Source organism: Thalassophryne amazonica, chromosome 6 (genome assembly GCF_902500255.1).
Source record: "Thalassophryne amazonica chromosome 6, fThaAma1.1, whole genome shotgun sequence".
Classification (NCBI taxonomy): Eukaryota; Metazoa; Chordata; class Actinopteri; order Batrachoidiformes; family Batrachoididae; genus Thalassophryne; species Thalassophryne amazonica.
Window position 1 is genome coordinate 5,769,589 of NC_047108.1, and position 27,316 is coordinate 5,796,904.

General features: G+C 40.1%; 1 protein-coding gene and 1 long non-coding RNA gene across 2 annotated transcripts in view; one reads left to right on the forward strand and one right to left on the reverse strand.

Moving 5' to 3' along the window:
• The window catches only part of LOC117511564, a 7,367-nt gene extending 2,220 nt beyond the window's left edge, over positions 1–5,147 (reverse strand). The window contains exons 1-2 of the long non-coding RNA XR_004560966.1: positions 5,062–5,147; positions 4,936–4,960 (exon numbers count right to left, since the gene is read on the reverse strand). This is a non-coding gene — a long non-coding RNA (uncharacterized LOC117511564). The remainder of the gene's footprint in view (positions 1–4,935; positions 4,961–5,061) is intronic.
• A 10,114-nt stretch (positions 5,148–15,261) lies between these two features.
• chdh (choline dehydrogenase) overlaps positions 15,262–27,316 on the forward strand; it is a 115,110-nt gene continuing 103,055 nt past the window's right edge. The window contains exon 1 of the mRNA XM_034171685.1: positions 15,262–15,395. The gene's annotated coding sequence lies outside the window, so the exon portion shown is untranslated. The remainder of the gene's footprint in view (positions 15,396–27,316) is intronic.

A 27,316-nucleotide genomic window follows, 5' to 3' on the forward strand; every position in this document is an offset into this window, starting at 1 on the left:
CGGACCAAGGTAGCTTAGCCGCCGTTAGTTACCCCCTGGCAGATCCTGAGCAGCCGGGAAAGCAGGCCGACTGGGTGACTGTGAGGAGGAAGCGCAGCCCTAAACAGAAGCCCCATGTACACCGCCAACCCGTTCACATCTCTAACCGTTTTTCCCCACTCGACGACACACCCGCCGAGGATCAAACTCTGGTTATGGGCGACTCTGTTTTGCGAAATGTGAAGTTAGCGACACCAGCAACCATAGTCAATTGTCTTCCGGGGGCCAGAGCAGGCGACATTGAAGGAAATTTGAAACTGCTGGCTAAGGCTAAGCGTAAATTTGGTAAGATTGTAATTCACGTCGGCAGTAATGACACCCGGTTACGCCAATCGGAGGTCACTAAAATTAACATTAAATCGGTGTGTAACTTTGCAAAAACAATGTCGGACTCTGTAGTTTTCTCTGGGCCCCTCCCCAATCAGACCGGGAGTGACATGTTTAGCCGCATGTTCTCCTTGAATTGCTGGCTGTCTGAGTGGTGTCCAAAAAATGAGGTGGGCTTCATAGATAATTGGCAAAGCTTCTGGGGAAAACCTGGTCTTGTTAGGAGAGACGGCATCCATCCCACTTTGGATGGAGCAGCTCTCATTTCTAGAAATCTGGCCAATTTTCTTAAATCCTCCAAACCGTGACTATCCAGGGTTGGGACCAGGAAGCAGAGTTGTAGTCTTACACACCTCTCTGCAGCTTCTCTCCCCCTGCCATCCCCTCATTACCCCATCCCCGTAGAGACGGTGCCTGCTCCCAGACTACCAATAACCAGCAAAAATCTATTTAAGCATAAAAATTCAAAAAGAAAAAATATAGCACCTTCAACTGCACCACAGACTAAAACAGTTAAATGTGGTCTATTAAACATTAGGTCTCTCTCTTCTAAGTCCCTGTTGGTAAATGATATAATAATTGATCAACATATTGATTTATTCTGCCTTACAGAAACCTGGTTACAGCAGGATGAATATGTTAGTTTAAATGAGTCAACACCCCCGAGTCACACTAACTGTCAGAATGCTCGTAGCATGGGCCGGGGCGGAGGATTAGCAGCAATCTTCCATTCCAGCTTATTAATTAATCAAAAACCCAGACAGAGCTTTAATTCATTTGAAAGCTTGACTCTTAGTCTTGTCCATCCAAATTGGAAGTCCCAAAAACCAGTTTTATTTGTTATTATCTATCATCCACCTGGTCGTTACTGTGAGTTTCTCTGTGAATTTTCAGACCTTTTGTCTGACTTAGTGCTTAGCTCAGATAAGATAATTATAGTGGGCGATTTTAACATCCACATAGATGCTGAGAATGACAGCCTCAACACTGCATTTAATCTATTATTAGACTCTATTGGCTTTGCTCACAAAGTAAATGAGTCCACCCACCACTTTAATCATATCTTAGATCTTGTTCTGACTTATGGTATGGAAATAGAAGACTTAACAGTATTCCCTGAAAACTCCCTTCTGTCTGATCATTTCTTAATAACATTTACATTTACTCTGATGGACTACCCAGCAGTGGGGAATAAGTTTCATTACACTAGAAGTCTTTCAGAAAGCGCTGTAACTAGGTTTAAGGATATGATTCCTTCTTTATGTTCTCTAATGCCATATACCAACACAGTGCAGAGTAGCTACCTAAACTCTGTAAGTGAGATAGAGTATCTCGTCAATAGTTTTACATCCTCATTGAAGACAACTTTGGATGCTGTAGCTCCTCTAAAAAAGACAGCTTTAAATCAGAAGTGCCTGACTCCGTGGTATAACTCACAAACTCGTAGCTTAAAGCAGATAACCCGTAAGTTGGAGAGGAAATGGCGTCTCACTAATTTAGAAGATCTTCACTTAGCCTGGAAAAAGAGTCTGTTGCTCTATAAAAAAGCCCTCCGTAAAGCTAGGACATCTGACTACTCATCACTAATTGAAGAAAATAAGAACAACCCCAGGTTTCTTTTCAGCACTGTAGCCAGGCTGACAAAGAGTCAGAGCTCTATTGAGCTGAGTATTCCATTAACTTTAACTAGTAATGACTTCATGACTTTCTTTGCTAACAAAATTTTAACTATTAGAGAAAAAATTACTCATAACCATCCCAAAGACGTATCGTTATCTTTGGCTGCTTTCAGTGATGCCGGTATTTGGTTAGACTCTTTCTCTCCGATTGTTCTGTCTGAGTTATTTTCATTAGTTACTTCATCCAAACCATCAACATGTTTATTAGACCCCATTCCTACCAGGCTGCTCAAGGAAGCCCTACCATTATTTAATGCTTCGATCTTAAATATGATCAATCTATCTTTGTTAGTTGGCTATGTACCACAGGCTTTTAAGGTGGCAGTAATTAAACCATTACTTAAAAAGCCATCACTTGACCCAGCTATCTTAGCTAATTATAGGCCAATCTCCAACCTTCCTTTTCTCTCAAAAATTCTTGAAAGGGTAGTTGTAAAACAGCTAACTGATCATCTGCAGAGGAATGGTCTATTTGAAGAGTTTCAGTCAGGTTTTAGAATTCATCATAGTACAGAAACAGCATTAGTGAAGGTTGCAAATGATCTTCTTATGGCCTCGGACAGTGGACTCATCTCTGTGCTTGTTCTGTTAGACCTCAGTGCTGCTTTTGATACTGTTGACCATAAAATTTTATTACAGAGATTAGAGCATGCCATAGGTATTAAAGACACTGCGCTGCGGTGGTTTGAATCATATTTGTCTAATAGATTACAATTTGTTCATGTAAATGGGGAATCTTCTTCACAGACTAAAGTTAATTATGGAGTTCCACAAGGTTCTGTGCTAGGACCAATTTTATTCACTTTATACATGCTTCCCTTAGGCAGTATTATTAGACGGTATTGCTTAAATTTTCATTGTTACGCAGATGATACCCAGCTTTATCTATCCATGAAGCCAGAGGACACACACCAATTAGCTAAACTGCAGGATTGTCTTACAGACATAAAGACATGGATGACCTCTAATTTCCTGCTTTTAAACTCAGATAAAACTGAAGTTATTGTACTTGGCCCCACAAATCTTAGAAACATGGTGTCTAACCAGATCCTTACGCTGGATGGCATTACCCTGACCTCTAGTAATACTGTGAGAAGTCATTTTTGATCAGGATATGTCATTCAAAGCGCATATTAAACAAATATGTAGGACTGCTTTTTTGCATTTACGCAATATCTCTAAAATCAGAAAGGTCTTGTCTCAGAGTGATGCTGAAAAACTAATTCATGCATTTATTTCCTCTAGGCTGGACTATTGTAATTCATTATTATCAGGTTGTCCTAAAAGTTCCCTAAAAAGCCTTCAGTTAATTCAAAATGCTGCAGCTAGAGTACTGACGGGGACTAGAAGGAGAGAGCATATCTCACCCATATTGGCCTCTCTTCATTGGCTTCCTGTTAATTCTAGAATAGAATTTAAAATTCTTCTTCTTACTTATAAGGTTTTGAATAATCAGGTCCCATCTTATCTTAGGGACCTCGTAGTACCATATCACCCCAATAGAGCGCTTCGCTCTCAGACTGCAGGCTTACTTGTAGTTCCTAGGGTTTGTAAGAGTAGAATGGGAGGCAGAGCCTTCAGCTTTCAGGCTCCTCTCCTGTGGAACCAGCTCCCAATTCAGATCAGGGAGACAGACACCCTCTCTACTTTTAAGATTAGGCTTAAAACTTTCCTTTTTGCTAAAGCTTATAGTTAGGGCTGGATCAGGTGACCCTGAACCATCCCTTAGTTATGCTGCTATAGACGTAGACTGCTGGGGGGTTCCCATGATGCACTGTTTCTTTCTCTTTTTGCTCTGTATGCACCACTCTGCATTTAATCATTAGTGATCGATCTCTGCTCCCCTCCACAGCATGTCTTTTTCCTGGTTCTCTCCCTCAGCCCCAACCAGTCCCAGCAGACGACTGCCCCTCCCTGAGCCTGGTTCTGCTGGAGGTTTCTTCCTGTTAAAAGGGAGTTTTTCCTTCCCACTGTAGCCAAGTGCTTGCTCACAGGGGGTCATTTTGATCGTTGGGGTTTTACATAATTATTGTATGGCCTTGCCTTACAATATAAAGCGCCTTGGGGCAACTGTTTGTTGTGATTTGGCGCTATATAAAAAAATTGATTGATTGATTGATTGATGATCAGAGCATGCTATTTCCATGATATTGTCTTTTTTCAGATTAATTATGGAATATTATGGCCCATGTAAACACAGTGACTGTCACCAATCATATGTCAATTTATCTGACCAAAATGTTAATAAACTTTAGTCACATATTTTACAGTATTAACCAGCTGTTTACCTCTGGTTGTCATACAAACTACAAAACAACACACACGTGCACGCCTTCAACTACTTACTCCAATTGAGGGTTGCGGGGGTCTGGAGCCTATCCCAGCAGTCATGGGCGTGAGGTCAGGTACACCCTGGACAGGATGCCAGTGTGTCACAGGGCCACATACAGACAAACAAACAAATTCACACCCACACGCACACCTACGGACAATTTAAGGTTTCCAACCCACTTAACCTGCGTGTCTTTGGATGTGGGAGGAAGCCGGAGTACCCGGAGGAAACCCACGCAAACACGAGGAGAACATGCAAACTCTACACAGAAAGGCCGCAGGTGAGAATCAATCCCATGACCGTCTTGCTATGAAGCAGCAGTGCTAACCACTAAGCCACTGTGCTGCTTGTACAAAAAAGCAACTAAATTTTATTTTGTTTTTCCAATCTTTTGTTTTTCTTTATTTATATGCCAACTGGTATGAGTATGTTAAAAAAACAAACAAAAAACATTGTTTCAGTGCTCAGCTTTAAAACTGATTCTGATCAAATACAAGAAAATAAATACAGTGTCACAACATCAAGTGTGTAAACATAATAAAATAAAACATAACGTACCATTACATTCCTGGCAGTCTACTTTCTGCAATAAAGTCCCAAAATAGACAGATTATTTTAATAATATGCATCAATAAATTACAGATATCTTACTTTATGAATATGTACAATAATATAATAACTTACAATTCCATGTGATACCACCTGATCCACAATCCCACATGAGAAAACAATCAGCGTGACTCCCCACATTATGAACAGCTGGCTTCCCTAAAAAAAACAAAAAAAAAAAAACACAATGGGAACTCCTAAGAAAAAAAAAAAAAAAATATATATATATATATATATATATATATATATATATATATATATATATATATATATATATATATATACACACACACACACACACACACACAGTATATACAGTCACATTAAACATTCCTACAGATTAACATAAAATTACCACATAAACTCTAAATAAATAAATGAAAATCTTAGGCTGAGCTGTAATGACAAAATAAAAGATACAAAGTATTATCTTTTATCTTCTGAGGAAGGAGAGGAGACATCACTGGCCACTTGTTCACTTGGGAGCTTGGAGAGGTTGAACAGCTTTAAATACCAGGGCGTCTACATCAGTGAGGATCTCACTTGGACACTCAATACCACGCAACTGGATCGGAGGGCTCAACAGCGGCTGTACTTCCTGAGGAGGCTGAGGAAATATGTCACTTAAGATCCTCAGCAACTTCTACAGCTGCAAGGTCGAGAGCATCTTGACTAGCTGCACCACCAATTATTGTATGGCCTTGCCTTACAATATAAAGCGCCTTGGGGCAACTGTTTGTTGTGATTTGGCGCTATATAAAAAATTGATTGATTGATTGATTGACCACTCTGTGGTACGGCAGCACTACTGCCTCCATCCCCAAGGACTCCACTCACCCCCACCATGTACTGTTCATACAGTACTTCTGCCCTCAGGCCGGAGGTACACAAGCGTGAAATGCAGGAGTCCCACACTAAAGTACTCTTTCTTTCTCACTGCTGTCTTCTTCTTCCTCTTCTTCTTCTTCTTTGGGCTGTTCTCATTAGGGGTCTCCACAGCAGTTCAATCGTTTCCATCTCACCCTGTCCTCTGCATCTTACTCTGTCATATGAACCACCTGCATGTCCTCCCTCAGCACATCCATAAACTTCCTCTTTGGCCTCCCTCTGCTCCTCTTGCTGGTTGGCTCCATCCTCAGCATCCTTCTCCCTATTTCCCCTGGTCCCTTCTCTGCACATGTCCAAACCATCTCAATCTCGCCTCACTGACTTTGTCTCCGAACCGTCCCACCTGAACTGTCCCTCTGATATGTTCATTCCTAATCCTATCCCTTCTCGTCATTCCCGATTTAAGGTTTCCAACCCACTTAACCTGCGTGCCTTTGGATGTGAGAGGAAGCCGGAGCACCCGGAGGGAACCCACGCAAACACAGGGAGAACATGACCTTCTTGCTATGAGGCAGAAGGTCTTCAGCTCTGCCTTCTGTCTTTTTGTTAGCACCACCGTCTCTAAGCTGTACAATAAAGCTGGTCTCACTACTGCCTTGCAAACTTCCCCCTTCACTGTTGCAGATATTCTTCTATCACAAATCACTCCTGCCACCTTGAAGTCTGGCTCATCCTGCCACAACTGGGACATGCTGGCAGGAGTTGACGTGCCTGTCCATGTCGAATTTCCCTCAAATGCGATCAGACTTTTTGAATGCTGGTTTGATGCCATTAGACTATTTAGAACGCAGTCAGAATGCAGCTAGAGTCCACCTTGACTGCTGTTCGATATATTTCCACCTCGAACGCACCTCGACAGTTGGGTGCACGTACTCAACATTTGGGCTGGCCGCGGGACTGTGCCCAACTGATTGGAATGCACCTCGACACTTCCTGAATGTGCACCAAATTTCCATTTGTGCAGCATTCGAGCTCATTCGGCCTCTAGTCTGAAGGGGGGTATTGGTAATGCGTTACTCTAATCTGACCACTTTTTTTCAATAACAAGTAATCTAACTAATTAATATTTACAAATCAGTAATCACATTAAAGTTACTTCTCCAAGTCACTGTGCGGTACTATTATTTTTGTACTTTTATACAGTATAAATCAGGGGTGCCCGGTACATCAATCACAGAGATAGTGTGGGTTGATTGCAGCATTAAAACTGGCCCACGGGCAGGGGGAGATTGGGGATTCAGATGAACTGCCCACTTCACCCACTTTTAGCATTTGATGCTGCGAGTTGTTCATCCGCTGTTTTGTACAGCAGCTCTGAGTTGATAAAATAGTTGTCGTCTCTCAAAACGCGGTGGCGGCAGCACACCTGCACTGAGCTTTACAAAGACATTTTTATGCTTTTTTTGTGAGTGTCTACCAGAGGTAGGAGAAAGTCCCTGTCTAGTCATTCTCAAATCATCAATCTACAAGTCCCAAGTCAAGTCTCAAGCCATAATGACCACCAGTTGTTTGCAAGCTGTCTTGAGACTTGACTTGGGACTTGCTGACTCATGACTTGATGGTGACTTGCGCCCACCTCTGCCCACAACACTCCAAGATTAAAGGTCCACCTTTGAGGACATGTTTTTCATATTACTACTACTTACAACAATAATAATAATAATAATAATAGCAATAATAATTTCAACTACTAAAATGTTTAGAAAGACTTTATGTTAGAAAAATGGCAGAAAGAATGTTATATTTATAAACAATGTAGATTATAAATTGTACAAGCCCAATTCCAATGAAGTTGGGACGTTGTGTAAAATGTAAATAAAACAGAATACAATGATTTGCAAATCCTCTTCAACCTATATTCAATTGAATACACCACAAAGACAAGATATTTAATGTTCCTACTGATAAACTTTATTGTTTTTGTGCAAATATTTGCTCATTTTGAAATGGATGCCTGCAACATGTTTCAGAAAAGTTTGGACGGGGCAACAAAAGACTGGGAAAGTTGATGAATGCTAGTTAGTAGGATTTTAAAAAGGAATAGTTTGCACCATGTGTCATGCTTAGTTATCATGTTATGGGGTACATATAAACTCTGTAAGGGAGTTAGAGTATCTCGTCAATAGTTTTACATCCTCTTTGAAGACAACTTTGGATGCTGTAGCTCCTCTGAAAAAGAGAGCTTTAAATCAGAAGTGTCTGACTCCGTGGTATAACTCACAAACTCGTAGCTTAAAGCAGATAACCCGTACGTTGGAGAGGAAATGGCGTCTCACTAACTTAGAAGATCTTCACTTAGCCTGGAAAAAGAGTTTGTTGCTCTATAAAAAAGCCCTCCGTAAAGCTAGGACATCTTTCTACTCATCACTAATTGAAGAAAATAAGAACAACCCCACGTTTCTTTTTCACTGTAGCCAGGCTGACAAAGAGTCAGAGCTCTATTGAGCTGAGTATTCCATTAACTTTAACTAGTAATGACTTCATGACTTTCGTTGCTAACAAAATTTTGACTATTAGAGAAAAAATTACTCATAACCATCCCAAAGATGTATCGTTATCTTTGGCTGCTTTCAGTGATGCCGGTATTTGGTTAGACTCTTTCTCTCCGGTTGTTCTGTCTGAGTTATTTTCATTGGTTGCTTCGTCCAAACCATCGGCATGTTTATTGGACCCCATTCCTGCCAGGCTGCTCAAGGAAGTCCTACCATTATTTAATGCTTCAATCTTAAATATGATCAATCTATCTTTGTTAGTTGGTTATGTACCACAGGCCTTTAAGGTGGCAGTAATTAAACCATTACTTAAAAAGCCATCACTTGACCCAGCTATCTTAGCTAATTATAGGCCAATCTCCAACCTTCCTTTTCTCTCAAAGATTCTTGAGAGGGTAGTTGTAAAACAGCTAACTGATCATCTGCAGAGGAATGGTCTATTTGAAGAGTTTCAGTCAGGTTTTAGAATTCATCATAGTACAGAAACAGCATTAGTGAAGGTTACAAATGATCTTCTTATGACTTCGGACAGTGGACTTATCTCTGTGCTTGTTCTGTTGGACCTCAGTGCTGCTTTTGATACTGTTGACCATAAAATTTTATTACAGAGATTAGAGCATGTCATAGGTATTAAAGGCACTGCGCTGCGGTGGTTTGAATCATATTTGTCTAATAGATTACAGTTTGTTCATGTAAATGGGGAATCTTCTTCACAGACTAAAGTTAATTATGGAGTTCCACAAGGTTCTGTGCTAGGACCAATTTTGTTCACTTTATACATGCTTCCCTTAGGCAGTATTATTAGACGGTATTGCTTAAATTTTCATTGTTACGCAGATGATACCCAGCTTTATCTATCCATGAAGCCAGAGGATACACACCAATTAGCTAAACTGCAGGATTGTCTTACAGACATAAAGACATGGATGACCTCTAATTTCCTGCTTTTAAACTCAGATAAAACTGAAGTTATTGTACTTGGCCCCACAAATCTTAGAAGCATGGTGTCTAACCAGATCGTTACTCTGGATGGCATTTCCCTGATCTCTAGTAATACTGTGAGAAATCTTGGAGTCATTTTTGATCAGGATATTTCCTTCAATGCGCATATTAAACAAATATGTAGGACTGCCTTTTTGCATTTACGCAATATCTCTAAAATCAGAAAGGTCTTGTCTCAGAGTGATGCTGAAAAACTAATTCATGCATTTATTTCCTCTAGGCTGGACTATTGTAATTAATTATTATCAGGTTGTCCTAAAAGTTCCCTAAAAAGCCTTCAGTTGGTTCAGAATGCTGCAGCTAGAGTACTGACGGGGACTAGCAGGAGAGAGCATATCTCACCCGTGTTGGCCTCTCTTCATTGGCTTCCTGTTAATTCTAGAATAGAATTTAAAATTCTTCTTCTTACTTATAAGGTTTTGAATAATCAGGTCCCATCTTATCTTAGGGACCTCGTAGTACCATATTACCCCATTAGAGCGCTTCGCTCTCAGACTGCGGGCTTACTTGTAGTTCCTAGGGTTTGTAAGAGTAGAATGGGAGGCAGAGCCTTCAGCTTTCAGGCTCCTCTCCTGTGGAACCAGCTCCCAATTCAGATCAGGGAGACAGATACCCTCTCTACTTTTAAGATTAGGCTTAAAACTTTCCTTTTCGCTAAGGCTTATAGTTAGGGCTGGATCAGGTGACCCTGGACCATCCCTTGGTTATGCTGCTTTAGACGTAGATTGTGGGGGGGTTCCCATGATGCACTGTTTCTTTCTCTTTTTGCTCCGTATGCATCACTCTGCATTTAATCATTAGTGATCGATCTCTGCCCCCCTTCACGGCATGTCTTTTTCCTGTTTTTTTTCCCTCAGCCCCAACCAGTCTCAGCAGAAGACTGCCCCTCCCTGAGCCTGGTTCTGCTGGAGGTTTCTTCCTGTTAAAAGGGAGTTTTTCCTTCCCACTGTTGCCAAGTGCTTGCTCATAGGGGGTCGTTTTGACCGTTGGGGTTTTTCATAATTATTGTATGGCCTTGCCTTACAATATGGAGCGCCTTGGGGCAACTGTTTGTTGTGATTTGGCGCTATATAAGAAAAAAGTTGATTGATTGATTGATTGATATGTCACATGTCATAGAATCCAATGGACGTCGACATTGTTTGACCTTTACTTTGGAGACCAAACATTCATCACAGTCAGAACTATTCCATTTGTTAATCTTATTAGTTCAACTAATAATTTGCACCACATTTTACCAAAAACTGGAGCAACTTTAATTTTTGACCCCTATACAAACTGAAACTGACCTCTGTCACCATTCTTGCTGTTTTTACCCCATAACTCCAGAACATTCAGTCACAGATAGTCCAAACTATACCTTTTTGGAATCTTTGTGATCAGACACATAATGTGGTATAGCTTTCAATATGATTGGAACATTTTTTGACCCCTATGCAGTTCTTCAATTGACCCCTACTTGGCCCCCTATTGAAAATTCAAATGGCTAACATTATTTTTTTACAATATGTACCAGAAGGTATACACAGTCAAATTTTGGTGCTTGTAATGGGATTTGAATGATTCTTGCAGTTACCTGCTGTACTATACATCTACAAGTGCAAGTTAAATCTCTACCATGCAAAGCGAAAGCCAAACATCAACAACATCCAGAAACGCCACCGCCTTCTCTGGGCCCGAGCTCATTTGAAATGGACAGACGCAAAGTGGAAAAGTGTGCTGTGGTCTGATGAGTCCACATTTCACATTGTTTTTGGAAATCATGGATGTCTTGTCCTCTGGACAAAAGAGGAAAAAGATAACCTAGATTGTTACCAGCACAAAGTTCAAAAGCCAGCATCTGTGATGGTATGGGGGTGTGTTAGTGCTCATGGCATGGGCAACTTACACATCTGTGATGGCACCATCAATGCTGAAAGGTACATCCAGGTTTTGGAGCAACACATGCTGCCATCCAAGCAACGTCTTTTTCAGGGACGCCCCTGCTTATTTCAGCAAGACAATGCCAAGCCACATTCTGCACGTGTTACAACAGCGTGGCTTCGTAGTAAAAGTGTGCTTGTACTAGACTGGCCTGCCTGCAGTCCAGACCTGTCACCCATTGAAAATGTGTGGCACATTAAGAAGTGCAAAATACGACAACAGAGACCCCGGACTGTTGAACAACTGAAGTCGTACATCAAGCTTTTTTGAAACCTGTTGCAGGCAACCATTTCAAAATGAGCAAATATTTGCACAAAAACAATAAAGTTGATCAGTTTGAAACATTCAATATCTTGTCTTTGTGGTGCATTCAGTTGAATATAGGTTGAAGAAGATTTTCAAATCATTGTATTCTGCTTTTATTTACATTTTACACAACGTCCCAACTTCACTGGAATTGGGGTTGTACTGTAGGTTTAGTGCTGTCAACAGTTAAATATGAGGTCAAGAAAGACTTGTCTTTGTCTTTAAAAAAATTAAACAAGTATTTATGTTCATTGAAGTAAAGAAAGACTGACTTTATTTAATGATTTACAAAAAAGTTTTTTTTTTTCAGGAAATAGTATTTAAGTTCAACAATCAAGACATTGTTTCCTTTACTTTACTGTTATAAAATGCACTTCCAATAAAGTGAGTATTGGTAAACTGGTTACCCAGTATTTTCTCAACAGCAACAGCTACGTAAATGAGAATATTCCGATTTAATTATTGTAAAATTCAAAATTTAAAAAATCCTCAAAGCTTTTTATGATTGGTTGGTTGATTTTGGTTTGGGTAGTAAAATTACATGAAATCTACTGCCGAGGATAATACGGAAGCTTCCAACATCAGGTACTTATTTACATGAATAAACACACTGGTAGTAAACGTGTACGCAGCATTTTTTTTTAAACCCGACTAAAATATTTGACATTAAACAAAAGATAAACAACAATAAATTAAAAAAAATTTTAAACATTAAATATTCCTCAAATCGGTGTATTTTCCCCGTCTTACTACTTTACTCCCGCTAAGGTTTAAATATTAAAATATTTGGTTTTTCATCTCGGTTCTTCTTCTTCTTCTAATAGATTCCGGCAGGCTATACGCTGGCGTAGCATAATGCTGCCCCCCACAGGTAATAGTTAAATACTTTATCATCCAGGGGTGGGCAATCATGTGCCATAAAGGGCCGAGACACTGCAGGTTTTCTGTGCAACCAGTCACCTCAGCAGGTGATTTCATTAATGATCAGGTGTCTCAGCAGGTGATTTCATTGACAACCAGGTGTTTATGTTCAGAGGAGAAGCTCATCAGCAACCCACCTGCTGAGGTGAATGGTTGCATGGAAAACCTGCAGTGTCTCGGCCCTCGATGCCCACCCCTGTGTTAGACTCTCAAATAGAGGTTGGCAGAATGGAGGAACTTAATCACAGCTTTGTCCACTAAATGCGAGTAACTGCCCTCAGAAAAAATTGACCTAAAAGAAAACTCAGTCAATCCACAGTCTGACAAATCTTCAAACAATTTCCGCCTATCACTAGACTACCATAGGACAGCACATTAAAACATGATGAACACTTTCCAACTGACCACACTGACACAACCCATCTGGATGTTTTCCAATCACTTTTAAATATGCTGCCAACCCACAATGCCCCAGTCTCAATCTAATCAATTTGACTTGATCCTTACGACAGGATGAGGAGAGGAGTCTCTTATTTTTAATCGAAGGCTGACACATAAAATAGTGCCTCCCTACCGACTCACTCTCCCACTGCTTTTGCCACTTCTGATCACTCAACTCTTTAAAAATACTATAACAATCAACCTTTCCCAAAGGGATATTAGCATCAACTTTATTTTTCAGAAGGGACTCTTTGGCCAATGAATCTGCGATCTCATTACCTAAAATGACAGAGTGCCCAGGAATCCAAGTGAAGGTTACACAACAGCCAGCTGACTCAACGCGATGGAGGCAAGACAGAATCTCTAGCACGAGGTCAGGACGAGCTCCTCCCGAGGCTCCGCCCATCAAAGCTTGCAATGCAGCTGCAGAATCAGAATAAATACGACACTCAGAAGGTCTGTTACTTTGTACCCACTCTAACGCCCACCATATGGCTGACAGTTCCGTCGAACATACAGAAGAGCAATTAGTAACACGGGTACTCTGCCTTATCTGATTATTCATAACATAAACCCCAAAGCCTGCCTTACCAGAGCTTGGATCCCTAGACCCATCTGTAAAAATGTGGCACATACTAACTGTATTCTGAGATATAAATCAATTTACTAAATTGCTGGCTACAGTCTTATTCAGCCCCAGAAGGTCCAACTCAACATCTGGTACAGGCAAAACCCAAAAAGGAATAGGAGACCACACTGGCCCTATCACCTTATTTTCCTTGACAGCCCTTTTAGCGACCTGCCGGACATCAAAAAGGAAATTAGATTTATCCTTCTTTTTAGTAAATTCATAACTCTCTTCCAATAAACACTTCGCGGATGAGTTATGCGCAAGTCCTGACAGCCTGTCCCAGTACTGAAGACCCATCTTCTCTCTCCTAATACTCAAAGGGGTCTCTCCCATTTCGACTAACAGTGCTGGGATAGGAGTAGTTCTGAAGGCACCGCTACAGATTCTTAGGGCTTTTGCTTGGATCCTATCAAGCTCGAGAAGTCTGGATTTAACCGCAGCACCAAAAACAAAACAACCATAATCCAGTGATGACCTTATCATTGCTCTATAAATCATGTGCAACGTTGACCTTTTGGCCCCCCAGTCACTACCAGACAGACTACGAAGTACATTATTAATCTTTACACATTTCACAACAGTTTTTTCTATATGTGTACACCACGTTAGTTTTTCATCCATCCACATACCTAAAAATTTAAAAACTTTCACCCTCTCTAAAGGACAGCCATACATGATAAGGGTTATGACTGGGATTTTATTTTTAAGTCCAAAAATCATATAACTACTTTTTGATATAGAAGTCTTAAAGCCCCATTTATTTGCCCACCGCACTATTTGGTTTAAGGCAATTTGAGTTTGTTTCATTAAAAACGCAATGTTTCTACCCCTCCTCCAGATGGCGCCATCATCAACAAACAAAGACCTCCCAAATTCTACTTTAATATCAGAAAAAATGTCATTAATCATAACATTGAATAAAACTGGACTAATAACTGATCCTTGCGGAGTACCATTAAAAATACTTACTATTTCACTTGTATAGTTCTGTCACTTAAGAAATCTTTGATCCATATGAACATTCTACCACAAATACCTGCATTATGTAATTTAATCAACAATCCCTCTCTCCACATACTATCATAAGCTTTCTCAATATCAAGAAACACTGCAACTACTGCTTCCTTATTGATTATAGCTCGTCTTATATCTTGGTCTAACACTGCAACTGAGTCCATAGTATTTCTTCCAATTCTAAAGCCATTTTGATAATCAACAAAGAAACCCCCAACTTCTAAATAATAAACAAGTCTGTTTGTGACCAATCTCTCCATCACCTTACACAACACCACAGTAAGTGCTATGGGTCTGTATGACAATGGAGAGGAAGGGTCCTTTCCTGGCTTCAAAATTGGGAGCACAATAGCTTGTTTCCAAGCTTTTGGCAAAGTTCCAGCATCCCAGATATAATTAAAGAGGACAAGAATCACCATTAATACTTCATCGTCAAGATGTTGCAACAGTTTATAACTAATCCTATCTTGTCCTGGTGACGTGTCTGCACCAGCTTGTACTGCCGCTTTTAGTTCTTCAAGGGAAAAATACAAATTAAAAGCAGTCATTTGTATCTACACTACCTTTCAATTTCCAACCTTCTACACACAAAAACTCTTCTCTCAATCTCGGTTCGTACCTCTTCTTCTTTTCAGCGGTCGCTCCGACGTTCCTCCCGAGGTGCGCTTGTTGAATGTGAACTCCACACACCGGCGTGCGGTGTGCTTGTCGAATGGTACATCGCCATAAGCTCCGCCCACGCCTGAGTCTCCTCAGCAGAAGTTGGGGCAACGATCTGCAGTTTGGATTCGGTAAGACTCGTTTCTTTTAGAGCTGATTTTCACCGTGTTTTTTCTTTTTATATTGTAAACCTCAGTTACCACTTTTTTTTCTTTCTGTGGTTTCTAAACTTACTGTGGCGAGCTGCACAGCGGTGTATAAAATATAGTGATTTAGCCGAAGTGTCCTGATAAGCTAGCCGTTGCGAAATTTTGTTTTCAAGTGAAACCATAGAGTCAGTTTTCTGCAGCTCACGGCTCAATAAATCTTAAGAGAAGCGTTGTCAAAAACAAACAAACTACTAGCTTTTAACCTTAGGAAAGTAGACAACAAGCTACAACCTTATTTTTTTAATCCATATGAACCGTCCTCTGAGCTGGAAAAACAAAACATTGATCTGAACGAGCAGGCGGCTGAGACGGAAGCGTAGGGACTGTCGACAAAGTGCAAAAACGAAAAGACTCCAGAAAAATATTCAGTGAATTCATTATCACCCAATTCACAGCACACATCAGTGGTCTGCTGCTGGTATACTACAACACCCAGTTTAGGAAATGAGTTTTTGCGTAATTCATGCAAGCGCAAGATTTCGTACACCAAACAGCAAGCACATTTAATTTGGTTCCGTGGGATAAAATTATAAGTTCAGCTACCTTTTGAATGCACCGTGTGTGTGTGTGTGCGTGCGCGCGCACATACAGTATATGAGTGTTAGTCACTGCAAAAAGCATAGTTAATACGCAGTGGATATTTTGTCGGATACGACAAACACGCACCTACTACTGTTTGACCAGATCTCCTCCCTGATTGGCTAGTTCAAATGACATCATCACAGAGTTTATTTCAACAGGGCGGCACCCTTGGCAAAGTTGAACTGAACGATATTTTCCGTACGCGGCACCGGCAAAATGGCGGGTTGTGGTGTTTTGCCGGCCGTGTACCTTTATTCATGACGGAACGGCCGCGGTCGGGCGGGAACTTAAAGGCGATTCATGATAGTAGCTCGATATTGGATATTGATTGTCATTATTGAAAATTGTCATGTTACCATTCACTATTTTCAGGGGTGGACTGATCGAAGGTTTTGCAGACATAACACTGACAGAAAAAACAGGATAAACACACGTGCTGATGTGGACTTCTGTATTTTCATTTTTATCCTGTCTTGAATTTGCAGGTTTTATTTATCATCCCCGCCCAATACAGAAAATTACCAAGACTGCAAAAATTATTTCCACCATGCCTGAAATTATTTCCACCGTATGGCGAAAAGCGCTGGTGGAAATAATTCCAGGCACGGCTATGCCACATTTTTGAGCTGCTTTTAGCGTCTGAGAATCCCTCGAACTATTTCCACCGTGTGATGTAAAGCTCCTGTGGAATTGGGCGCGGCGGTGGAAATAATTTCGGGCATGGTGGAAATAATTTCGGGCGCACGGCTGTGGCACATTTTTGAGCTGCTTTTAGCATCCAAGAATCCCTCAAGCTGCTTTTAGTGTCCGAGAATTCCTCCGGCAGTAGGTGATTTTCTGTTCCGATTCAAACGACTTTATGGCACCCAAAACGGCATTTAAAGATGAAAAATTAGCACGGACACTCAATGCCGAGGGCACTGGAACCCGCCGCCATGTTGAAATACCCTCTGCGATCACATCATATGAACTAGCCAATCAACGAGGAGATCTGGTCAAATAGCGCTAGGTGCGTGCTTGCCGTATCCGGCAAAATATCCACTTCGTAGTTAATAAGTACATACTTAACAATAACATAACATGAAAGTTAAACTTAAAATAACAAAAGGTTAACATCCATATGGCTTCATTTATTCTTTTTCTGCCACTCATCTGAGTCTGGGTCATGGTGTCTCCTTCAGTTTTTGATAAACTTAACACATTTTCTTCAGTTAAAAAAACCAAAAACAGATGCCTAATACAATTGTAAAATAGCTTAAAGACCAACAAGTCCAGTTGCTGTAGATAGGCTATGGGGCATGCATTGAAAAGATGCCTAGAAAATGAATTTTATTTGACACATCTGGCAACCATGTAATGTTTGTGTTTTTTAGGTACTTCGGGCATGCTCGTTTGAAAAAGGCAATGTTCCACATTGTAAACCTCCACATTAACCCTCTACATCAGGGGTGGGCAATTATTTTTTGCAAAGGGTCAAATGACAAAACAGAAAATATTGTGGAGGGCCGGGCCAAAAGGTTAAACTCAAGTCCGCACAATAATAATTTCATTTCTATATAAAAAGCAGTAAATAGCACTGTTTTGACAAACTATACTCAACAAAAATATAAATGCAACACTTTTGGTTTTGCTCCCATTTTGTATGAGATGAACTCAAAGATCTAAAACTTTTTCCACATACACAATATCACCATTTCCCTCAAATATTGTTCACAAATCAGTCGAAATCTGTGATAGTGAGCACTTCTCCTTTGCTGAGATAATCCATCCCACCTCATAGGTGTGCCATATTAAGATGCTGATTAGACACCATGATTAGTGCACAGGTGTGCCTTAGACTGCCCACAATAAAAGGCCACTCTGAAAGGTGCAGTTTTGTTTTATTGAGGGGGGATACCAGTCAGTATCTGGTGTGACCACCATTTGCCTCATGCAGTACAACACATCTCCTTCGCATCATCCGTGAAGAGAACACCTCTCCAATGTACCAAACGCCAGCGAATGTGAGCATTTGCCCACTCAAGTCAGTTACGACGACGAACTGAAGTCAGGTCGAGACCCCGATGAGGATGACGAGCATGCAGATGAGCTTCCCTGAGACGGTTTCTGACAGTTTGTGCAGAAATTCTTTGGTTATGCAAACCAATTGTTTCAGCAGCTGTCCGAGTGGCTGGTCTCAGATGATCTTGGAGGTGAACATGCTGGATGTGGAGGTCCTGGGCTGGTGTGGTTACACGTGGTCTGCGGTTGTGAGGCTGGTTGGATGTACTGCCAAATTCTCTGAAACGCCTTTGGAGATGGCTTATGGTAGAGAAATGAACATTCAATACACGAGCAACAGCTCTGGTTGACATTCCTGCTGTCAGCATGCCAATTGCACGCTCCCTCAAATCTTGCGACATCTGTGGCATTGTGCTGTGTGATAAAACTGCACCTTTCAGAGTGGCCTTTTATTGTGGACAGTCTAAGGCACACCTGTGCACTAATCATGGTGTCTAATCAGCATCTTGATATGGCACACCTGTGAGGTGGGATGGATTATCTCAGCAAAGGAGAAGTGCTCACTATCACAGATTTAGACTGGTTTGTGAACAATATTTGAGGGAAATGGTGATATTGTGTATGTGGAAAAAGTTTTAGATCTTTGAGTTCATCTCATACAAAATGGGAGCAAAACCAAAAGTGTTGCGTTTATATTTTTGTTGAGTGTAGATGACAAACTGATTAGGCAATGGCAAAAAAGAAGTTACCTTACAAAAATGTAATTTATTCAAACTTTCCAAGACAACAGTGAACATAATGTGAAACATTTCTGACTCGTTACATTTGTGATCATTTTCAGTCACATTGACCTCAAAATGCATTTGAATTTAATACACTGTTGAAACTGAAACTTACTGTTGGGACAAGGAGGTTCTTAGATTTCTGAAGACGTCACATCAATTGTCATTGTAAACCAGATATTAAAGACAAGTCACAATATCACTGTCACTGAACTGTGCAGAAAAAAAAGAGAAAAGTGTCCCAGTAGACTCGTTCTTATCATGTCTTTGCATGACTACATTTGTATTTTCCACCACTTTTTACATTTTAGTGTTTTTCAGTTCTTTTTCTTGTTTAGTGAGATAAATCTAGTCTCTGTTGATCTTGAACAAGTGTACCAAAGTCAGGTGGAATGTCTGATGTGGAGATGCAAAGCACAGCTGACAAATGATCATCAGTGAGAGACGACCTGGACTTAGTAAACTTCATCCAAATTCGGCATTCAGCATCCACCTCTCTCTTCTTGGCATGAGTGGACATTTCTGAGGACAAAAAAAAAAACAGGCTTCAAAATAAAAGCAATGTGGTCATAAAAGCCCCCGGTCACATGACGACAGCAAAACAAAGGAGTGAAAGACAAAAAGTCACAAATTGTTGGGAAAAGGTGGACGAATGATCCTTTGACCTTTCCCATCATCAGAAAGCCTGTGCACCAAGAGTGCATGAGTGTGAAAACAAAACATCCATGATCACGGGACCGAAAGTGGGAATAAAACCAAATGGTCTCTGTCGCTAGATCCATGGATAGTTCCCCATGGATCACACAAATGTGCTGTGCCAGGCTGTGTGGCGAACATGATGGTGCCGTGCCAGGCTGTGTGGCATGGGGCAATCGCTCCGTGCCAGGCTCTGCTATTACGGGCTGGCACCGTGTTAGGCTGTGCACACAAATCCACAAACGGATTGGGAGGTGGAAGAAGGTCACCCGCAACACTAACTTGATAAAATAGTAAATATTTTATTCTTTAATTTCCAGGTATTTGCGGGTTGGTCCGAGTCAACCAAAGGGCCGGATATGGCCCGCGGGCCATAAAATGCCAAGCTGTGCTCTACGTGCTGGCCGCTGAAACCCCTATTTTCCACAATTTTTAATTTTTTTTGCTGTTGACAAAATGCAATTTGTGTGCACAGTTTTCTCAAAGAAGTCAATGCCAGTGATCACATTTCCTTTTTTCCTTATAGGTTCACTTGGTTAATAGCTAAACTGTGCTGCTATCATGCAGGCCATGCAAGCTGAAAGGCGTGTTAGACATACAGTGTATTCCATTACTTTTTTTTTCAAGTGTTTTTTATTGATTTTAAACAAGTTTTAATTTGTACAAACATGAACATTTGAACATAACACAAATTGCAATCATTCACACACACTCACACATCCCTGGCAAATTTACACAAAGAGGACCCCAGAAACAAAATACAGTTGGTAAAAGGCTTACGTACTTAAAGCGTATCAACCTATAGTGTTCAATTAAATAACAAAATAAACATAAATAATAATAAAATAACTAAACAGTAAACATCAAATATAGTAAATAGGTTTCACAACTCTATCTGATTCTATAATATTTATATAAGGTTTCCAAAAAGAATAAAAGTCCTGCTGACGTCCTTTGACAATATACGTTAATTTCTCCAATCCAACACACTCTGAAAGTTCCTTTGTCCATAATTTTAAAGAGGGAGCATCCACGTTCTTCCAACATAAAGCAATAGCTCTTCTGGCGTGTAAAAGTCCAAACTCCAGTAGTTTAATCTGTTTCTTTGTTTGTTTGAAACCCTCCGGATATATTCCCAATATACAAAGTTTAGCACAAAGAGGGATTTTCACATTAAATGCTTGTGACAAACAGTTGACAACTTCAATCCAGAATTTCTGGATTTTTGAACATTCTCATAAACAATGAATAAGCGTACCATTATCATTCAAACAATTAGTGCATATATCAGGGATATTACTAGACATATGATGAAGTTTGGCGGGGGTTATGTAGACTCTTGTAAGCCATTTATATTGCACTAAATTTAGTCGTGTGTTTACTGTCTGTTTTTGAGCTTTTAAACATGCCTCACTCCATTCCCACTCCTTTATTTCATCTTGTATGTCATATTTCCAGGCATTCAATTTCTCTATTGAAGATTCCCTAGAGTTAGACATGAATAATTTGTAATATCTGGACAATAGTCCTTTCTGTGGTTTAAATGCAATTTCTTCTATCAGTGAAAGAGGAGGAAGTTTCATAATAATTTTAACTCTAGATGATACGTAGCTTTTAACCTGTAAATATTTAAAGAAGTGTTTCGAGGGAACCTGGTATTTTTCACATAATTCGGTAAATGTGAGCAGCTCACCCCCAGTATATAGGTCTTTTATTGTCCTGATACCCTTAGTGTTCCATAGTCTGAACCCTCCATCTTTTGCTACAGGGGTAAACTGGTCATTTCCCCAAATTGGTGTAAACTGGGAGATTGGCAGGGAGTCTATTACATGTTTATGAGCTGTGTGCCACACTGATACTGTATTTTTAAGGAAGGGATTTTTTTGTATGTTTTCGAAGAGTTTTAACATCTGAAGAATATAGATAGTATTCCATTACCTTAGTCTTCATCTTCAGGGTCATTATAATCATCCAATGTTGCTGACATTTTAGCTGTTTTGATTTCATGGTTTTCACAGTCTTTGCAGCTGCACAGTTCTGAACATTTCAGTCTGTTAGCATGACATGCACACCTCCTTTGGGTGGAGTTGATCTTTTGGCAGGTACAGGACACATGCTTCAGGACTGCATCTGGAGTAATTGGAATTTCATTCCAGAGTATCCTTAAATGGCCCTCTTTCATTTCCCAGCCATGCCCAACAAGGCTTGGAACATCTGTTAGTTTCTCAGTGCACTTGCAATGAATCCCGGCTTGGTAGTTAGCCCTCTTCATATGAAGCTTGAGAGAATCCTCATTCGGTGGCAGTGCCGTGTCGGTTTTGTACCTAGCTGAGAAGATCTCATATCTAGCCTTATTTACTGAACTGAGGCTGGACTTTCCATATAGTTCACATATGAATTTCTCCACCTGAGCCAGATCCAGTTCTGACTGGTCCCAGTTCTTCCCAAATTGCTGGAACAGTTTGACATAGACCTCCCTTCCTGCCATCAATTTGTAGGATTTGATTTTGCCTTTTCCTTTGAATGTGCTCACAGAATCACACACGGTGGGGAGAAAATATCCTAGGATATCTTCCCCCCACGGGGGTTTGTCCTAGGATATCCTCCCTCCCCACCCCCTGCATAGCAAGTCTGCTGCAGTATTATCACACATTTCATCCTCCATTCTGAAGTGTCTGACCCCTTTTTTGTGTAAATTCACATCTATAATTTCTTCCCTGTTCATGTATTATTTGACCTCAATATTGTTCACCGTCAATCAAACTGTTCTTCATCTGGTATTATAAAACATCCATGAAATATAGAGTTTAAAGGTTGTGAGTTTAAAGGTTGCTCTAACCTAAAGGTTAGAGCAACCTTTAAACTCTATATTTAAACAATTATGTAGCAAACCTAAACATCATTGTTTAATCCTGCCAAGTTTATAGTAGGATGAATTTGGAAATACATAGTACAGAATTCTTTATCGGGGGGATCCACGTCACGATATCTTACTCCCCTGCCCAATCATGGACAGATGTTCATGCGGGACCATAAAACGTCCATGAAATACAGAGTTTAAAGGTTGCTCTATCCTGATTGGGCCTTATCAAGGTTTGGGTAAGCTGTACTCAGTGCTGCCCTGTAGGAATGTTGCCTTTCAGGAGTGGGGGAGAAGATTTCTTGGGGGTGGGGTATCCTGGGGGGGAAGATACACTGTTACACCGGACCTGCAGCTTTCCTAGGATGACTCTTCCTCAGTTGTCCTCTGACCTGGTCCGTAGTGATGTGTGGAGGAGGTTGTGCTGAGGGAAGGAGAGATGGCTGCAGTGAGGGAGAGGGTGGGGAGGCATGGACTGTTGAACTGGTTGTAGAAGTTGTTTTGGTATGTAATGTTTTTTCAGTGAGAATTTGCTGTGTGTGTGTGTGTGTGTGTATGATTTCTTGAGCATTAAGTGAAACTACTTTTAAAGGTGTTTCTGTTGTTCATTGTGCTATACTTAACAATTTTATCATTTATGCCAATCCTTAATAACTTGGAGTCATCACAACAAAAATAAATGATCAGCACCTGTTAAAAGTGATTTTTGTATCACGAATTTGCCAGAAAATAAATGGAGTTTAGCAGTGAACACCACATTTCATCTACTGCCTACTGGAAAGGGCTCCGAACATAAATGCTTATTTCACTTCAAAGACACATTTGAGTAATCCAGTGTTTTTGATTCATGGAAAGCAAACAACGTTTTCATAAATGTTTCTTGTTTCAAAGAGGTTCAAGTTAATCAAATTTATGCCAAAAAACATTACAAAGTAGGTGGATATCTAAGTATTGGGGTTCTGCTGGTCTCTTGCCTGAACTTGGTGCAAGCATCTTTTTCCTGAATGTTGTGGTATATTGTATAACAAACAGAAGCCCCTATTTTAACAAAGAAAAACTCAGCAAAATTATGTAAAAACACATTTTCCCAAACTGAGTGCTGTAGTATAACCAACAGGAGACCATTGGTGTGTGCTGTGAATTTTGTGTCACTACACCTTATAACATTAATGCTATTGAAAATTTAAACAATGAAAAATTCTCCAAAATTATGCCGAAGTCAAACTGAGTGCTATAGTATAACTAGCTGGAGACCCCTGGTGACTCCTGTGAATTTGGTGTCACTACACCTTATAGCAGGGGTGCCCAGCCTTTTTTGAACCGAGATCTACTTTTAAAGTTGACAGTGTATCGAGATCTACCAAGCCATATGGAACACCATAGCGTAGCCGCAGTTTATTGTGCACCAATATAATAACACAATTTCCTGGAACAAAGATAAAGTTTTAACAATAATAATGCATTATTGAAGTAAATGTGCAAAGAATAAGCACACATAGGCTTAGGACTGGCCTGTAACAACACAACAACGAGGAACTCAAATTACACAACGCCTAATTAAAGTTGGAAAAGTTGTTCCCTACCTTAGTGGGACTTCTGGCACTGAGAGGAGGCAAGAAATAAGAAAGGCTAAATCCAAAAGCTGTGCATATTCAGCACAGTTTGAACATTTCAGAATTTTTAAAATTTTGGGCAACAATTCATTAAACCGTTCTAGAAATTTTCCTCTGCTGAGCCACCTGTGTGCAGCAGTCCTCCAGCGGCACATGGAGTAACAAAAAAAATAAATAAATAAAATAAAACCACAAACACTGTCATCTTTATCAAAAGCAGGAAATCACAGTATTAATATGAGCGAAGTGTCGTGCAGCAGCGCGGAGCTCACTCATGCTACAGGGCGTCCTAAACAGGAAGTGCCAAAATTCAAGTCCGCAGTAAAACAGGAAATGTTCAAATGTCAAACACTTCCTGGATTGACAGACGAGATCCCATGGAATCTCGCGGGAACTCAGTGGCAAGCTCACACTCAAACAGGAAGTGCCAAATTCTCAGTCACAGTGAAACAGGAAATGTTGAACACTTCCTGGCATGGGTGGAGCTATAGTGGAGGCCGTGGTTTCACTGGACTCCTGAAATCTGATTGGACACAGATGATTGACATGTCACGGCACCACACAACTGGTTGAAAGACCTGCATTTTCAAATCAGTGAGTCACATTGGCTGCTAGGTTCCTCCTGTCCAGTAGCTTGTTGCTGTGTACCACAAAAAGTTCTAATCCACCTTAGTAGAAGGAGAAAAATGTTTGCTTCAGATTTGAACTGAACATGTCGTTTGAACTGTGGACTTCTAATCACACCAAACTTATATTGGTGAGTAAACGACCGTATTTTATGCCAGAAATTAGGTCCAGCATTTCTCTTTTAATTCAGGTTGCCATGTCTGTGTGTTAGCTGTTTGAGTGCAAACATCTTTAAACTAACAGACAACAGCTGGTTCTGTTGGCTTATTCGTGCAGCAGATACCTGAAAACAATCCTTCAAATGGTGATACAAGCATCAAATTCAGCACAAATACAGCTGGAGTAAAATTAATGGAACAACTTTAACTTTTGACCCCTGTTACAGACTGAAACTGACCTTTGTCACCATTCTTATCACTTATCATGTTTCCATCTCCTGACTTGTCTAAAGAAAACTGGCAATAAAACTGACTATTTACAGTTTTTATCAAGTTTTAGAGATTTGTTTTCAGTTTGAGTTTGAGGAAAATAATTTTAGAAATTTTTATTCTTTATTTTTTGTTTTTCTTGTATTTAAAATGACATAAACAAGTTAAAATGTGTGAAATTCCAAGTGTTCCAATACTTTTGGAGGGCACAGTATCCTAACCTTATGATGAGTGCAAAATGAGTGTGGTGGTATTATTACTGTTTTGTTTAAGAATGTTTTATTTTCACTGTTGCTGCACGTTGTGTCAAATCATAGTCATATCGTATACAGTAGTGTTCAGAATAATAGTAGTGCAATGTGACTAAAAAGATTAATCCAGGTTTTGAGTATATTTCTTATTGTTACATGGGAAACAAGGTACCAGTAGATTCTCACAAATCCAACAAGACCAAGCATTCATGATATGCACACTCTTAAGGCTATGAAATTGGGCTATTAGGAAAAAAAAAGTAAAAAAGGGGGTGTTCACAATAATAGTAGTGTGGCATTCAGTCAGTGAGTTCGTCAGTTTTGTGGAACAAACAGGTGTGAAACAGGTGTCCCCTATTTAAGGATGAAGCCAGCACCTGTTGAACATGCTTTTCTCTTTGAAAGCCTGAGGAAAATGGGACATTCATGACATTGTTCAGAAGAACAGTGTAGTTTGATTAAGAAGTTGATTGGAGAGGGGAAAACTTATACGCAGGTGCAAAAAATTATAGGCTGTTCATCTACAATGATCTCCAATGCTTTAAAATGGACAAAAAAAACCAGACGCATGGAAGAAAACGGAAAACAACCATCAAAATGGATAGAAGAATAACCAGAATGGCAAAGTCTTACCCATTGATCAGCTCCAGGATGATCAAAGACAGTCTGGAGTTACCTGTAAGTGCTGTGACAGTTAGAATACCCCTGTGTGAAGCTAATTTACTTGCAAGAATCCCCCACAAAGTCCCTCTGTTAAATAAAAGACGTGCAGAAGTTACAATTTGCCAAAGAACACATCAACTGGCCTAAAGAGAAATGGAGGAATATTTTGTGGACTGATGAGAGCAGAGGCAATTTTAGACTTCCAGTTTTAGGGGTGCTTAGCATATTTTTAAAATTTTTAAAATCTAGATGTCCAGAAATACAATTTCCCATGATTTCAGAGTGATAACATTGCTTGTAAAAGCTGCATTCATTGGCACTTTTCAGAAAGTTGCACTTGCTCTTCACATTCTGAGACATAAACTGTGAATAAATACCTCGCAAATGTGACAGTCGCCTGGCAATCACTTCACAGCAAGTCTGCTAAATGAGCGCCACCAGCAGCAGCACCACGCGACACAAACACATGTCAGAGCAGACGCAGTTGCAGACGGAGAGAGAGAGAGAGATAGATGAATGTAGGTGTGCTTCGTGGATTGAACCATTTGCCCAAGAAGGGGAGATGATCAAATTACTGTGTTCTTGTAATACATATTTTGGCATAATGCTTGAAATAGGTTGTTTAAAAAATAGTAGTGTATATATATATATATATATATATATATATATATATATATATATATATATATATATATTTAGGGGTGCTTAAAATATATTTAGGGGTGCTTGAGCACCCCTAAAAATAGGCTAACTCCGCCCCCGGATGAGAGTAAAATTGTTCTTTTTGGGTCCAAGGGCCACAGACAGTTTGTGAGACGGCCCCCAAACTCTGAATTCAAGCCACAGTTCACAGTGAAGACAGTGAAGCACGGTGGTGCAAGCATCATGATATGGGCATGTTTCTCCTACTATGGTGTTGGGCCTATATATCGCATACCAGGTATCATGGATCAGTTTGGATATGTCAGAATACTTGAAGAGGTCATGTTGCCTTATGCTGAAGAGGACATGCCCTTGAAATGGGTGTTTCAACAAGACAATGACCCCAAGCACACTAGTAAACAAGCAAAATCTTGGTTCCAAACCAACAAAATTAATGCCTCGCAGATATGAAGAAATCATGAAAAAACTGTGGTTATACAACTAAATACTAGTTTAGTGATTCACAGGATTGCTAAAAAAGCAGTTTGAACATAATTGTTTTGAGTTTGTAGCGTCAACAGCAGATGCTACTAATGTGAACACCCCCTTTTCTACTTTTTTTTACTAATAGCTCAGTTTCATAGCCTTAAAGAGTGTGCATATCATGAATGCTTGGTCTTGTTGGATTTGTGAGAATC